Raw genomic sequence first — 13,420 nt, 5'->3', positions numbered from 1 at the left:
CTGGAGGAGCCTAGATCGAACGGCTAAGATTGCGCCCGATAGACAGAAGCGGAATCGACAGGGAATTAGCCGCGATTTAAGGGGATTTGGAATCTGTTGATCGCCACGGTGGAGAAAGAAAAGAATCGATGAATAGGCTGGTGCTGTTTTGATGGAGACGCGTGGCTACTTCTCGAGCGTTTATGCTGACACCGAACAGGGAACTCCAAGCACGCAGGGGACAGGCGAATCGACGCAGGCGGGAGAGGAACCGAATAGGCATGGAGGTCGAATGGCTAAAGCCATAAACAAAGACAACTGAATAGAGATTCAGAGAGAGGGAGAGCGAAGAGTCCCAACGACCAAGAGAGACAGTGAACAATGAACCCCTAGAGGAGGACTGAGCACAGAGAGCAGTAAAGCCAAGCAGAGGAGACAGAGGGCTGAGCTGACCACAGGTAGCATCGAGCACCAGAGAGCTTGAAGAATCAAGCCTTCCCATAGAGGAATCTATCCGGATTGAGCATCACCGTTGGCTCTTTCCACTGTAGACCGAGGGTCACAAAGCTGGTAGGAAGAACAAGAGTCTGTGTACTCCAAGTGGCTTGGGGAATCTAAGAACCACCCTGCCAAGCAAAATCTGCTTCAGGAGAACTCATATTGAGTCCCTGCATTGTAATTTCTCTGCTGAAAGACACAATAAAACAAGGCTACCACTGAAGCTGGACCGGAGACGTAGCCCTGGAGAATAGGGTGAATTCCTTATTAAAAACTATTTGTGTCTTTGTGTTGCTTACTGTATTTCTCTGCTGTCTTTCCATTTCTTTTCTATGTATTGGCAATCTGATCGATCCGCTGTTTCAATAACACAGAACACACACACCAGCACATGGGTCTGTAATACCTTTTGTTTAATAAATCTTCAACTGAGGTCACTTAAAGGGTGATTATTAGATCACTGTCAGACCTAAAGAATAAACTGTTGCCAGAACTATCCTTTGCTGCCATCTTCAGAGCTATCTTGTGCTAATTTTAGTAGCTGGAGGTTGCACCTATTGAGAAATTTATCATCATCATCAACAACAATGCCTTCAGTTATTTTAAGTATGTTTCATACACATATACCAACAAGAAGGGCTACGAAAACAAGCACTTTTCATGGTCAAAATTTATCATTGGTTTTGTTTAATGTTATGTTTTCAAGCATGATGCACAAAAGAAGAAGAACTATAAGGGGTGCTTTATCTGCATGGTTGATAGATGAATTTTTGACCGAATATTGGTTTCCAGGAAGCATTAAGCATTGAAAAAATAATATTTTTTTTATCTTTATGAAATTCTATGGTTCAAACATAAATTGAGGAAATTATGCATATTGTCATTGTTTTTAGAAATTTGATTTATTATCGCAATTGTGAAATTGGAATAACCATGATAATTTGAAACGAAGATACGTCATGAACCTGTTTTACTAGCATTAATTATGCAAATTTTTTGCGTATGTACCGAGAGAAATTGATCACTTCTCTTTGAACACACTTACGTTTTATTGAAATATTAGTGCCATGCTTGTTTTCAGGTTCTAGGAAAATTGGAGAATTGAAGGAAGCCAATTTATGCATGATTGGTTTTCTACGACCAATTTCAAGAAACATGAACCACTTAAATCCATTTCTATCATCCATAAATGCGATCATTTTTTTTCCTCTCCAAACTCACAAACTATTCAAGCATTTTCGCTAAACATCATCGTCACCATTTTCCTTGCAAAAGTAAGCAAACTTTGGCATGAGCGATTTGGTCACTTAAACTATCACTCCCTTCAGAATCTATATAAAGAAAATATGGTGACAAGTCTTCCAATGGTATCTTGTAGAGATGGTGTTTGTTCGGATGTATACTCAGAAAACATCATCGGGATAGTTTTGAAAAACATGCCTCTTGGCACGCCTCAGCCCCTTTACAGCTTGTGCATAGTGATTTATGTGGTCCACTTCCTGTTGTTTCAATCTCTGGCTACAAGTATTTATTAACTTTCACTGATGATTTCTCCAGACGCACTTGGGTATACTTCTTAAAACTCAAGAGCGAAGTATTTAACATGTTCTTGGCCTTTAAGGCCTTTGTCTGCACATCAAATTCTTAAGTTAAGATCTGATAATGGTGGAGAATATGTTAACAACAAATTCATCAATTGAGAATGGAATTCAAATGCAACATATTGTTCCATATACTCCACAACAAAGTGGTGTAGCTGAAAGGAAGAATCGGACCTTAAAGGAAATGGCTAATTGTATGCTTCAATCTAAAGGACTTAGTCTTAATTTTTGGGCAAAAGCAATTAACCGTGCAAATTACATAGTAAATCGCACTCCTACTAAGGTTTTAAAGAATATCACTCCAGAAGAAGCATGGAGCTCAGGTAAACCAGATGTAATTCACTTTCGCGTTTTTGGAAGTGAAGCATGGGCCGATATTCCAGATGAGAAACATAAAGCTTTAGAAACTAAGAGTGGAAAATGTATTTTTGTTGGATATTATGAAGATGTCAAAGGATATAGATATTCCACTTAAGTCCAAAAATGTTATCATTAGAAGAGATGTAAAGTTTGCTGAAAATATATCAGCCTACAAGCCTAGTTCGGTGGATGTGCCACCTCTCTCTATCCCTTCTACTTCTGAAAATATTTTTTCTTCAGATGATGACAGCGAGGATGACAATCCTCCCCCACCTTCTTAGGATCCTCCTTCAGCTCCTTAGCTTCCAAAATGGGTTCGTGTTACTTGGGATGCAACAGGTGCTCTTGCTGGTGATCCTACAGATCAACGACGTACACATTCTCAGTTTGATAGAGGCTCTTCTTTACAGGCTCAAGCTTTAGCGAATTATGATCCTGACACCTTTGCAGAAGCTTCAGGCCATCTAGATTGGGACACATCTATGAATGAAGAATATCGTTCATTATTGGAAAATGATACATGGGATCTTGTTCCTCTTCCAAAGGGACGAAAACTTGTTAGATGCAAATGGGTTTACAGAACCAAGTATGGACCAAATGGAAAAGTTGATAAACATAAAGCTCGTCTTGTTGCTAAGGGTTTTTCACAAGTTGAAGGCATTGACTATACTGAAACCTTCTCCCCTGTTTCCAAAATGAACTCTATCTGCATTGTTCTTTCCCTTGCTACCTCTTTCAAATGGGAAGTCCATCAGATGAATGTTAAATATGCCTTCTTGCATGGGGACTTGCATGAAGAAATCTATATGGAACAACCTACTGGATTTATACAAACAAACTCCAGTCTTGTATGTCAGCTTAAGAAATCCCTTTATGGTCTCAAGCAAGCCCCTCGGGCTTGGTATGCCAAAATGGATAGCTTTCTTTTAGAAACTGGCTTTTCTAGGTGTCATTATGACAATACTGTCTACACCAAGAAAGTGGGTAAGTCTCTTATCATTCTTGTTCTTTATGTTGATGATCTTATCCTTACTAGTAGTGATCCCAACCTTATAAACCATGTGAAGTCCAGCCTTAAAAAGAAGTTTGAAATGAAAGACGTAGGAAACTTGCATTATTTTCTTAGTCTTCAAGTCTTGCGATCCAAGGTAGGTATTTCCCTTTCCCAGTACAAGTATGCCTGTGATATTCTATGCCATTTTCACATGGAAAATTGTAATCCAACCCCTTCTCCCTTTCAGTCTGAAGCCAAACTTTCAGTCACTTGTACTTCCCCTATAGTTGATGCTACCTTATACCATCAACTTGTAGGAAAACTTTTGTATCTGACCCATACTCGTCCTGACATTTCCTTTGTTGTTGGCCTTATTGCTCGTATTATGCAAAACCCACATGAAAGTCATTGGAAAGCAGCTAAAAGAATACTTCATTATGTTCGAGGTACAGTTCAGTTTGGGATTCATTACAGTGCAGAAGCATCTCCTCTATTGGTTGGTTTCACTGATTCCGATTGGGCTGGTGACCCTGATGATTGGAATTCTACTGCAGGTTATGTGTTCACTCTTGGTTCAGGACCTATTACATGGGCTTGTAAGAAACAAAGTGCCATTTCTTTGGTAAGGAAGCCCTGTGGCTTTGTCAGATCCTGTAAGAGTTTGGCTTTCAGCAGTAGCATCCGACTACACTTTGGCGTGATAATAAAAGTGCCATTCAACTATGCAAAGATCCAGTCCAACATCAATGCAGCAAACACATTGAACTGCACATGCACTTCATCAGAAAGGTCATTCATGACCATGTTCTTGAAGTGCAATATTGTTCAACAAATGATCAAGTTGCAAACATCTTTACAAAGGCTCTCACAGAGGCGAAGTTTACTAGACTTCGATTTATGGTTGGAGTTCAGGAAGTTGTCACTAGGTGGGATAGGCTCTAATGCCTCCTTCCTTCTCCTATTGTGTCATATTTGTACATCCTTCAATCCTATCCCAAGTTGTTCTTAAGGGGGGATGTTAGGATATTCTGACACATAGGAAATAGTTAAGTATAGCTTGGTCTAGTGTAGAGTTAGGTAAAGTGTGTTTCTTTACTATGTACTTTTGTAACTTACAATCCAACGGTCACGATATGTAGTGATTCGACGGTTTATTCTCTCCTCGGTATTACCGACACTTGATCCGTGGCTTAACACCCGATTGGTCCATGATCTCTATTTAAAGAGCATGGAGGGTCATTTGTAGGGTAATTTTTCATGAGAGAATCTTATGTAAATTTTCATTGTTTTATTAATAAATTGCCTGAAGTGGCTGCGTTGGCTCAGGCTGTGGACTGTTTCCCTCTTTGAGGGTTTTAACCATGTCAAGAATACTGGTGTATTGATCTGTTATATGTTTGTGAGCGATGTCCTTTGGTGTTCTGTCTGAGGAACTTACCCTGTAAATTCCTACAGTGTCACATGTTTCCTTTACATTTTCCATTCACATTTTCCATAATTTCCATTCATTTTCATTAACCCATTAATAAAAACATTCAACTCACTTACATGCTGATTTGTCCTTTGGCTTTCCATTCACTTCTTTACCATCTTGTCATTTTCCTTTTCATTAAATAAATCCCGCTTGATGCAAATTTTCCATCTATGGTCTTTCAAAATCATGATTTCATACCCGCGTTAGATGATGGGGATTCATTAATGCATCCCTTCTAACAAGTCTTGGCCTATCGACATCAGCACATTATCTAGGTTCAAGGCTAGAGTCCTTATTAGTACCTTGAGGCTTGTATGCATTAATGACAAGTTCTCTCGCTGACAATTATGGGAACACATCAATGTCCCTTGATCGTTGGATCTTGCAAGACATCAGATCATCTATTCGCACTTCGCAATATGTACTCAGGTACCTTGGCACTTGTTGACATTAATGATGAGTTTGTCTCACATTGGTTAACAAAATTAATTAATGGTTGGTAATCCAATGACTTATCTTCATGCTCGACAACAACACATTTATTCACATGATTAGAATTGTACCATCAGGTTTTGTAGCAGGTGAAGACTATATCGTCTCAACATTTTGTAGCAGATACAGTAGATTTAGCAATAGAAATAAAGAATCCACTTTGACGACCTCATCCACCATTTATGCAAACAAGAAGCAGATGAAATACTACATTCTATTCCATAATCCAGCAACAGCCATAACTTCTCTACATATGCACAATGTGCCCACTTCTTAGGTAAGTAAAGGTATGTTATTTTCTAGTTTTTAATCATAGAATTCCTTGAATACTGAAATTATAAATTTTGGAAAATACTTCACCATATTTCCTTTCTCATTTGAAAAAAAAACCGAAAACACCTTTAGTTGGGAAGGAAAGGGACATCCATTTATGATCACTCTTCATATCACTTCATTCCATTTCAATTCATTTCATCCTAACATACTTGTCCTAATCAATTATGATTGCATTATGGTTCAAAATTTATATGATTTGCAAATAATGACTAAATGATGAACATATTATATGGTTGATTTAAAGATGCATTCTTAATATGTTTAATGAACCTTTGCTGCAACAAAAAGAAACAAGGTATTGATACACAAGAACTAATACCAATGAAAATTTGGTTGTCACACAAGAACCAACCAAACATGTTGCAATTCAATGTACGACAAGGAATACTTTGCAAAAAGAAATGAAATTGTCAAATATTATAAAATGTAAAGTCTAAGAACAATTGATATAAACCAAGCTCATTCAAAAGCAAGTCATTATTAAGCAATGCAGTAGATTGCATGAGGACATGCAATAAATTCAATTGGGGGGTGTGTTGAGCCTTCAAAATGTCATCCAATTTCACCTTTATCGCCACCATTTCACTCACATGTCGCAACTCCGTAACCATTTAACCTTTCATTAGCCTCCATTGTCATGATCATATGGGGTTACATTTGTGTTTTCCAAAAGTTATTGATTTCTAACATTATAAGTGAATTAATGGTTAACATTAGAAAAATGACATATACTTGCTAATACCTAAAAGTGGCTTGAGTTTCATGACATGTGTAGGTCATTTGGAAGCTTCCAAATCACCCTTATGTGGCCTCCAATGCTCAAATTCGAATTCCCTTCAAGATATGGAAGGAGATGTGGATAAAGGTCAAAGAAGATATGTGTCTCATCATTAACTATTTGTGTTGTAACTGTATGATATTTTTACGGATCTAGGGATAGAATCATGGATCTCCATTAATGTGGTAGCTTCTTATGTTCTTGTATAAATAGGAGAGCCTTCTCCTTTCAAAAGGCATGTGTAAAGTTTGGGAAATGTCCATGTTTTGAATATAGAATTTGGATTTGGCACCATGATCATGAGTGACGTTCACTTTGATTTGGTTATTCTTGCATTTGGAGCCTCTCAACTTTCCATCTCTCAAGCTTTTGGATTGGCCACCTAATATGTGTGAGATGTATCATATTCTTTTCATTTGAGCATTGTTTTCATTTCATTTTTGTAGTTAAGATTGTGTTGCTTTTGAGTTTCATAGATTTGAATTAATTCTTTGTTACCATTATAGTTTCATTTCTGAAAAGAGTGGTGTGATTTTGGTTTAAAATATAATTTGCGTACGAAAGGACAACCAAGGATTTAAGTTAAATTCTCTTTCTATCAAATTATGAATCACAACTAAAAATCATTTGTTTGCATTTCTTGAATTCCAGTTTATGATTTGATGCAATTGTAATGTTGTTGGAGTAGAATTGTGAGGAAGGACAATTAGGAACTCCTAATTTAGGAGCCTCTTCTCTTTCTTTATACGCATAAAAAATTGCTGCTCTTTATTTTCTCTTCTTGAGGACAGTACTGTGGGGAAGGACAACCAGGACCTCCTAAGTTAGGATCCTCTTCCTTTGCTTACTGCATCTTGAATCAAAGACTTTTTTTTTTTAGTTTTGTGTAAATTGAGAACCTATTTGATTTCGTGGTTAGATTAATCTAAATGAAAGTTAATTTCTAGCATATATAGCGCACACACACTTCGCAAGTTTTACGAAACCCCCAGGTTGACAATTAAATGATAGGTAATTAATTTGCCTTAACATTTTGACGTCGCTATCGGGGAAGTGTGCATAGGAAACAGATTTCAGTCTAAAGTTCATTTTCAACTTTTTCATTCATAGATGCACAGTTAAAACATGTAAATGAAAAAATCATTTAGCTGGATACATTTTGACCATTTTTGTAAAATAAAATTTTCGATACTAAACCATTTATGGACGAAATATTTAGAATGCAGAGCAAACATTCTTTGGAGCGCAAGGACTATATCAAAGAATGGTTTCAGCAGGTGACTATGTCACGACATTCATTCATCCTTCAACCAATCTTTGCATTGAATCCAAAGATGAAAATAATTTCTCATGTCCTCATACACAATCAGGTATATTTTGTAAATTTTGATATGAGCATTTTAGAAATTCTAATCTGTAAATGGCTCCATTGGAAATATTCATACACTTAAAAAAAAATTCTTTCAAGTAGGATAAAATAGGAGAATAAAATCAAGTTTGATTGCATTTTTTAAAGTTTTTTTAAGACTTTAAATTTTTCAGATTTTATTTATTTTCCTGCATTCTTTTTTTAGTGGTGCAGTACGAACAACTCATTCGCCAACCTGACAGAAAGATTTTCAATAAAAAAAATCATGTTTATAAAGAAAGAAAATGTGAAATTTAGAAATGCAAAATCAATTCTTTTCACTATGTTCTAATTTCCAGATTTTAATGTGTAAAAGAACTCAGCGAAAATTGATAAGTAGGCTCTCGTGCGACCTGGAAGAAAAAATTGAATGCGTTAGCTTAGAATAGAAATTCAAAATTCATCATAAAAGAAAGAAAAAAAATCTTGCTTTGAATTTGATCTAATTTGCTGCATATTTGACGCATCAACGATTCACATGATTCCCATTTTGATTTGTTCTTGCGAAGCTGTAGAAACAACTCATTTCTATAGCCTAGCTTGATTTGACTCATATCACATGCATCCATCACGATACAACTCCTAGAGAATTTTATTCGATAAGAACTATGGCTGGGAAAAATATTGAACTTATCAGTGACAGTCCACTTACGACCATGTTGAAAGAATTCAAATAATTGAAGAAAGAATATCCTGATAGGATTCTCATTGCTTCCATTATGGAGGAGTATGATAGAGTTGCTTGGCAAGATCTTATAGAATGAGTAGAAGAAATTGGAGTTGATGCATTTGAGATTAACTTCTCCTGTCCTCACGGGATGCCTGAGCACAAGATGGGTGTTGCAATTGGAAAAGTCTGTGCTTTATTGGAGGAGGCTTGTGGTTGGGTAAATGAGAATGCAACAATCCCAGTTTGGGAAAAGATGATTCCAAACATGACAAAGATTGTTGAGCCAGCGAGAGTGGCATTGAGGGTAGGAAGTGAAGGAATTGTGGCTATGAGCGTAATGGGAAACAACCTTGACACATTACAGCCTGAACCTTGTGTAGACGATTATTCAACCCCGGGTGGATATTCTTCAAAAGTTGTGCATCCAGTTTCTCTTGAAAAAGTAATGTCTATTGCACAGGTGATGAAGTCTGAGTTTCCTGATCCAACATTATCACTTTCTAGCATAGGAGGAGTTGAAAATGGAGGTCATGCTGCTGAGTTTACACTGCTTGAGCAAACATTGAAGTCTGCACTGGGGGTAAATCTTCCACAATTGAGAATCAAAAGAGCACCTGTTGGATAGTGTGTGTGTCTGGTTGATGCCAAAGGCAATCACACCACGCATCCAAATGATTATCCAGATGGTCATGTTTGCATTTATATTCTTCATGCACTCGGGGTGATCCAAATGGCTATGAGTTTACTAGAAGTCGGACTTACTCGTGCAGACTCCCACTCATCCTCATCCATGCTTGACAGTGGACACGAAAGATCCAACAACTCTATTTAGAAAATATTTAAGCAGAATTCAACTAGATCTGGCCTGTAGGTGCAAATTTCTCCTGAATTGTGCAGTCCATATGTCACAGTTTCTGAATTCATACAAATAACTAAGCCTATGGAAAATAAAAAGATATCTAGAATCTTGAAGGGAAAGTTCTGGCAGAGAGGTAGACTTCTACGCACCAAATTACTGCTATCAGTGTGCTAATGCGCTCGCCTATCCATACATGTGGCAAGATGCATGATTCAGTGTTGCCCAGTCACAACGTGGCAAGTGTGATCATTTTACTGATTCTTGATCTGTGTTTTCAAGTTCTGTTAGATATATACATATATTGTAGGTTCTGTGATTGTTTTCTTGCAGGCTCGACACCCATAAGGATTCTAGTCCTGCCAGTGTCTTGGAGAAAGGACCGAACTCTGACTCTGTTTATTGTGCATCTATTCCAGGTTGAACTAAACTCTGACTCTGTTTACTATTCATATATTCCAGATCGTTTCAACAAGTGGTATCAGAGCATATAGAGAGCACATTGTCTCTGTGATGGAAAACTTAAATTGAAGTAGATACAACTATTTTTCTTGAGAGTTTATTTGTTTTGAACTAGTCATATAACCAACGCATATCATTGTGTGGAAGATTGGATCAACGCTGTATAGAATAATTTGCAAGAAAATCAATCGAGGAACCAGGCCCTCTGCGGCATCTGCGCTCGTCGATTCCAAAGTATGTAGTCAACTTTCTTCTGTTTTGGAGGTAGAATCTATGGAGATAGAATATGGAAATGCATTTGAAATCAATGTGGCACTTTCTATATCTGAGAAAGAACAAATTAGAAGAGTGTTGGTGACCTCGAAAGACATTTTTGCATGGTTATATGTAAACCTCAAAGTTCATGGCATTTGAGCTAATCTTTCATGCAGAAGCACAAAGGTAGTACACAATAGCTTAATCTCTCGCCATATTAGCAGTCCACTTATAGATTGAAGATTCTACCATCAGATATTACCATGGGAAAAGGAATGGTTTGCAAATGTTGAAGGTTACAAAGGAAAGTTGATTTGCGCCGGGTTATCTCAAACCTAAAATTTTGTCCTCTAGCTCGAAATGTGGATTTTTTGGATGGTGATATCAACAACTCAAGACAAGAAAATATTGCATCGCTCCTAAAGGCTACAAACAACCTTTTCCCAGCAGTAAATTTCAACAAACTACTGAAGCGATCAACAAAAATCTCACAGTCTATCTTTATATCTGTGTTTGTGATATAAAGGAAGAGCCTACATGAAAAATGTAGTATGGAGAACCATGAAATATACCCTATCCATCTTAGGAAACCTAATTAGGCATGCCAAATGCAATAATTTGAAGGATCCTAAAATACTGGATGTAGGTATAAAAACAAGCACTTTTCATAATTTTTGTTTTGGATTTGTTTAAGCACTTAGGATGGGCACTCAATTTGAAAATGTATTCATAGTGCCAACATAATATTTTGAGGAATAATAAGTATCAATGTAGATGGAAAGAGCACCTTTTATGGATAATTCGTGATTTCTTCTCAGCATCTAGTTAAGGGTTCTATGATTTATTTTCAGATCAAGAAAGGCACCTCTTTCAGTGTTGTTTTTAGGCCCTGCTCATGCCGATCTGGACTGGAAAGTTGCACTGCTTTATCCCCACATGCATGGGTTCTATGTTTAACAAGGAGGGTGCACCACTTTAGAGTTGTTTGGAAGCAAACGAGGCACACCATTTAAGGGTCTATTTTCATGTTGGATTTGTGCAAAAGTTGTGTTACCTCCAAAAGAGCTTGGATGCTCCATATGGGGAATATTTGTCATGTCTATCAATTATTATTGGCAAGTGAGGGCACAAATTTGAGAGTAGATTTGAAGGAGTTACTGACAATAAATAAGGCACACTTCTCAACAAAATTCATGTTGGCTGTGGGAGCTATTATGGGCATGCTTTTTGAGTAGATTCATATATGTCAGACCTAAAGAATAGCCTGCTGTCAGAACTATCCTTTGCTTCCATCTTCAGAGCTATCTTGTGCTAATTTTAGCAGCTGGAGGGTGCACCTATTGAGAAATTTATCATCATCATCAACATCACTATCTTTAGTTATTTTAAGTATGTTTCATACACGTATGACAACAAGAAGGGCTACAAAAGCAAGCACTTTTCAAGGTCAACATTTATCATTGGTTTTGTCTAATGTTATGTTTTCAAGCATGATGCAGGGAAGAAGAAGAACTATAAGGGGTGCTTTATCTGCAGGGTTGATTGATGAATTTTTGACCGAAGATAGTTATGTAGGAATCATTAAGCATTCGAAAAATAATATTTCTTTATCTTTATGAAATGCTATGGTTCAAACATAAATTGAGGAAATTGTGCATATTGTCATTTTTTTTAGAAATTGGATTTATTATCGCAATTGTGAAATTGGACTAACCATGATAATTTGAAACAAAGACACGTCATGAACCTGTTTTACTAGCATCAATTATGCAATTTTTTTGCGTATGTACCGAGAGAAATTGATCATTTCTCCTTGAACACACTTACGTTTTATTGCAATATTAGTGCCATGCTTGTTTTCAGGTTTCATGACAATCAGAGAATTGAAGGAAGCCAATTTATGCATGATTGGTTTCTACGACCAATTTCAAGAAACATGAACCACTTAAATCCATTTATATTATCCATAAATGCCATCATTTTTTTCCCTCTCCAAACTCACAAACTATTCAAGCATTTTCGCTAAACATCATTGTCACCATTTTCCTTGCAAGTGTCGCATGTTTCCTTTACAATTTCCATTCACATTTTTTATAATTTCCATTCATTTTCATTAACCCATTAATAAAAACATTTAGCTCGCTTACATGCTGATTTTTCCTTTTTCTTTCCATTCACTTGTTTACCCTCTTGTCATTTTCCTTTCCATTAAATAAATCCTGCTCAATGCAATTTTTCCATCTATGGTCCTTCAAAATCATTATTTCATACTCACATTAGATGATGGGGGATTCATTAATTCCTCCCTCCTAACAAGTCTTGGCTTATCGACATCAACACATTATCTAGGTTCAAGGCTAGAGTCCTTATTAGTACCTGGAGGCTTGTATGCATTAATGACAAGTTCTCTCGCTGACAATCATGGGAATACATCAATGTCCCTTGATCGTTGGATCTTTCAAGTGGCTCGACATCAACTCATCTATTCGCACTTCGCAAGATGTACTTAGGTACCTTGGAACTCGTTGACATTAATGATGAGTTTGCCTCGCATTGGTTAATGACAATCATTAATGGCCGTTAATCCAATGACTTATCTTCATGCTCGACAAAAACACATTTATTCGCATGACTAGAATTGTACCATCGTGTTTTGTAGCAGGTGACGACTATATCGCTTCAACATTTTGTAGCCAATACAATAGATTTAGCAGTAGAAATAAAGAATCCACTTTCACGACCTCATCCACCATTTATGCAACCAAGAAGCAGATGAAATTCTACATTCTATTCCATAATCCAATAACAACCACAACTTCTCTACATATGCATAGTTTGTCCACTTCTTAGGTAAGTAAAGGTCTGTTCTTTTCTAGTTTTTAATCATAGAATTCCTTGAATATTGAAATTATAATTTTTGGAAAATACTTCATATTTCCTTTCTCATTTGAAAAAAAACAACTGAAAACACCTTTAGTTCGGGAGGAAAGGGACCTCCATTTATGATCATTCTTCATATCACTTCATTCCATTTCACTTCATTTCATCCTAACATACTTGTCCTAATCAATTATGATTGCATTATGGTTCAAAAGTTATATGATTTGCCAATAGTGACTAAATGATGAGCATATTATATGGTTGATTTAAAGATGCATTCTTAATATGTTCAATGAACATTTTTTGCAACAAAAAGAAACAAGGTATTGTTACACAAGAACCAATACCAATTAAAATTTGGTTGTCATACAAGAACC

At 36.7% G+C, this 13,420-nt stretch overlaps 1 pseudogene; it reads left to right on the top strand.

Annotated features, from left to right (window-relative positions):
* Positions 1-8,528: 8,528 nt before the first annotated feature.
* On the top strand, positions 8,529-9,215 carry LOC149256415 (dihydropyrimidine dehydrogenase (NADP(+)), chloroplastic pseudogene; annotated as a pseudogene).
* The last annotated feature ends 4,205 nt before the right edge of the window (positions 9,216-13,420 follow it).

This window comes from Pinus tabuliformis, chromosome 7, assembly GCF_031772625.1.
Source record: "Pinus tabuliformis cultivar Carrire ecotype Pingquan chromosome 7, CPIR1, whole genome shotgun sequence".
Classification (NCBI taxonomy): Eukaryota; Viridiplantae; Streptophyta; class Pinopsida; order Pinales; family Pinaceae; genus Pinus; species Pinus tabuliformis.
Note: the sequence above shows the minus strand (reverse complement) of the source record. Positions and strands in the feature narration are given on the sequence as shown.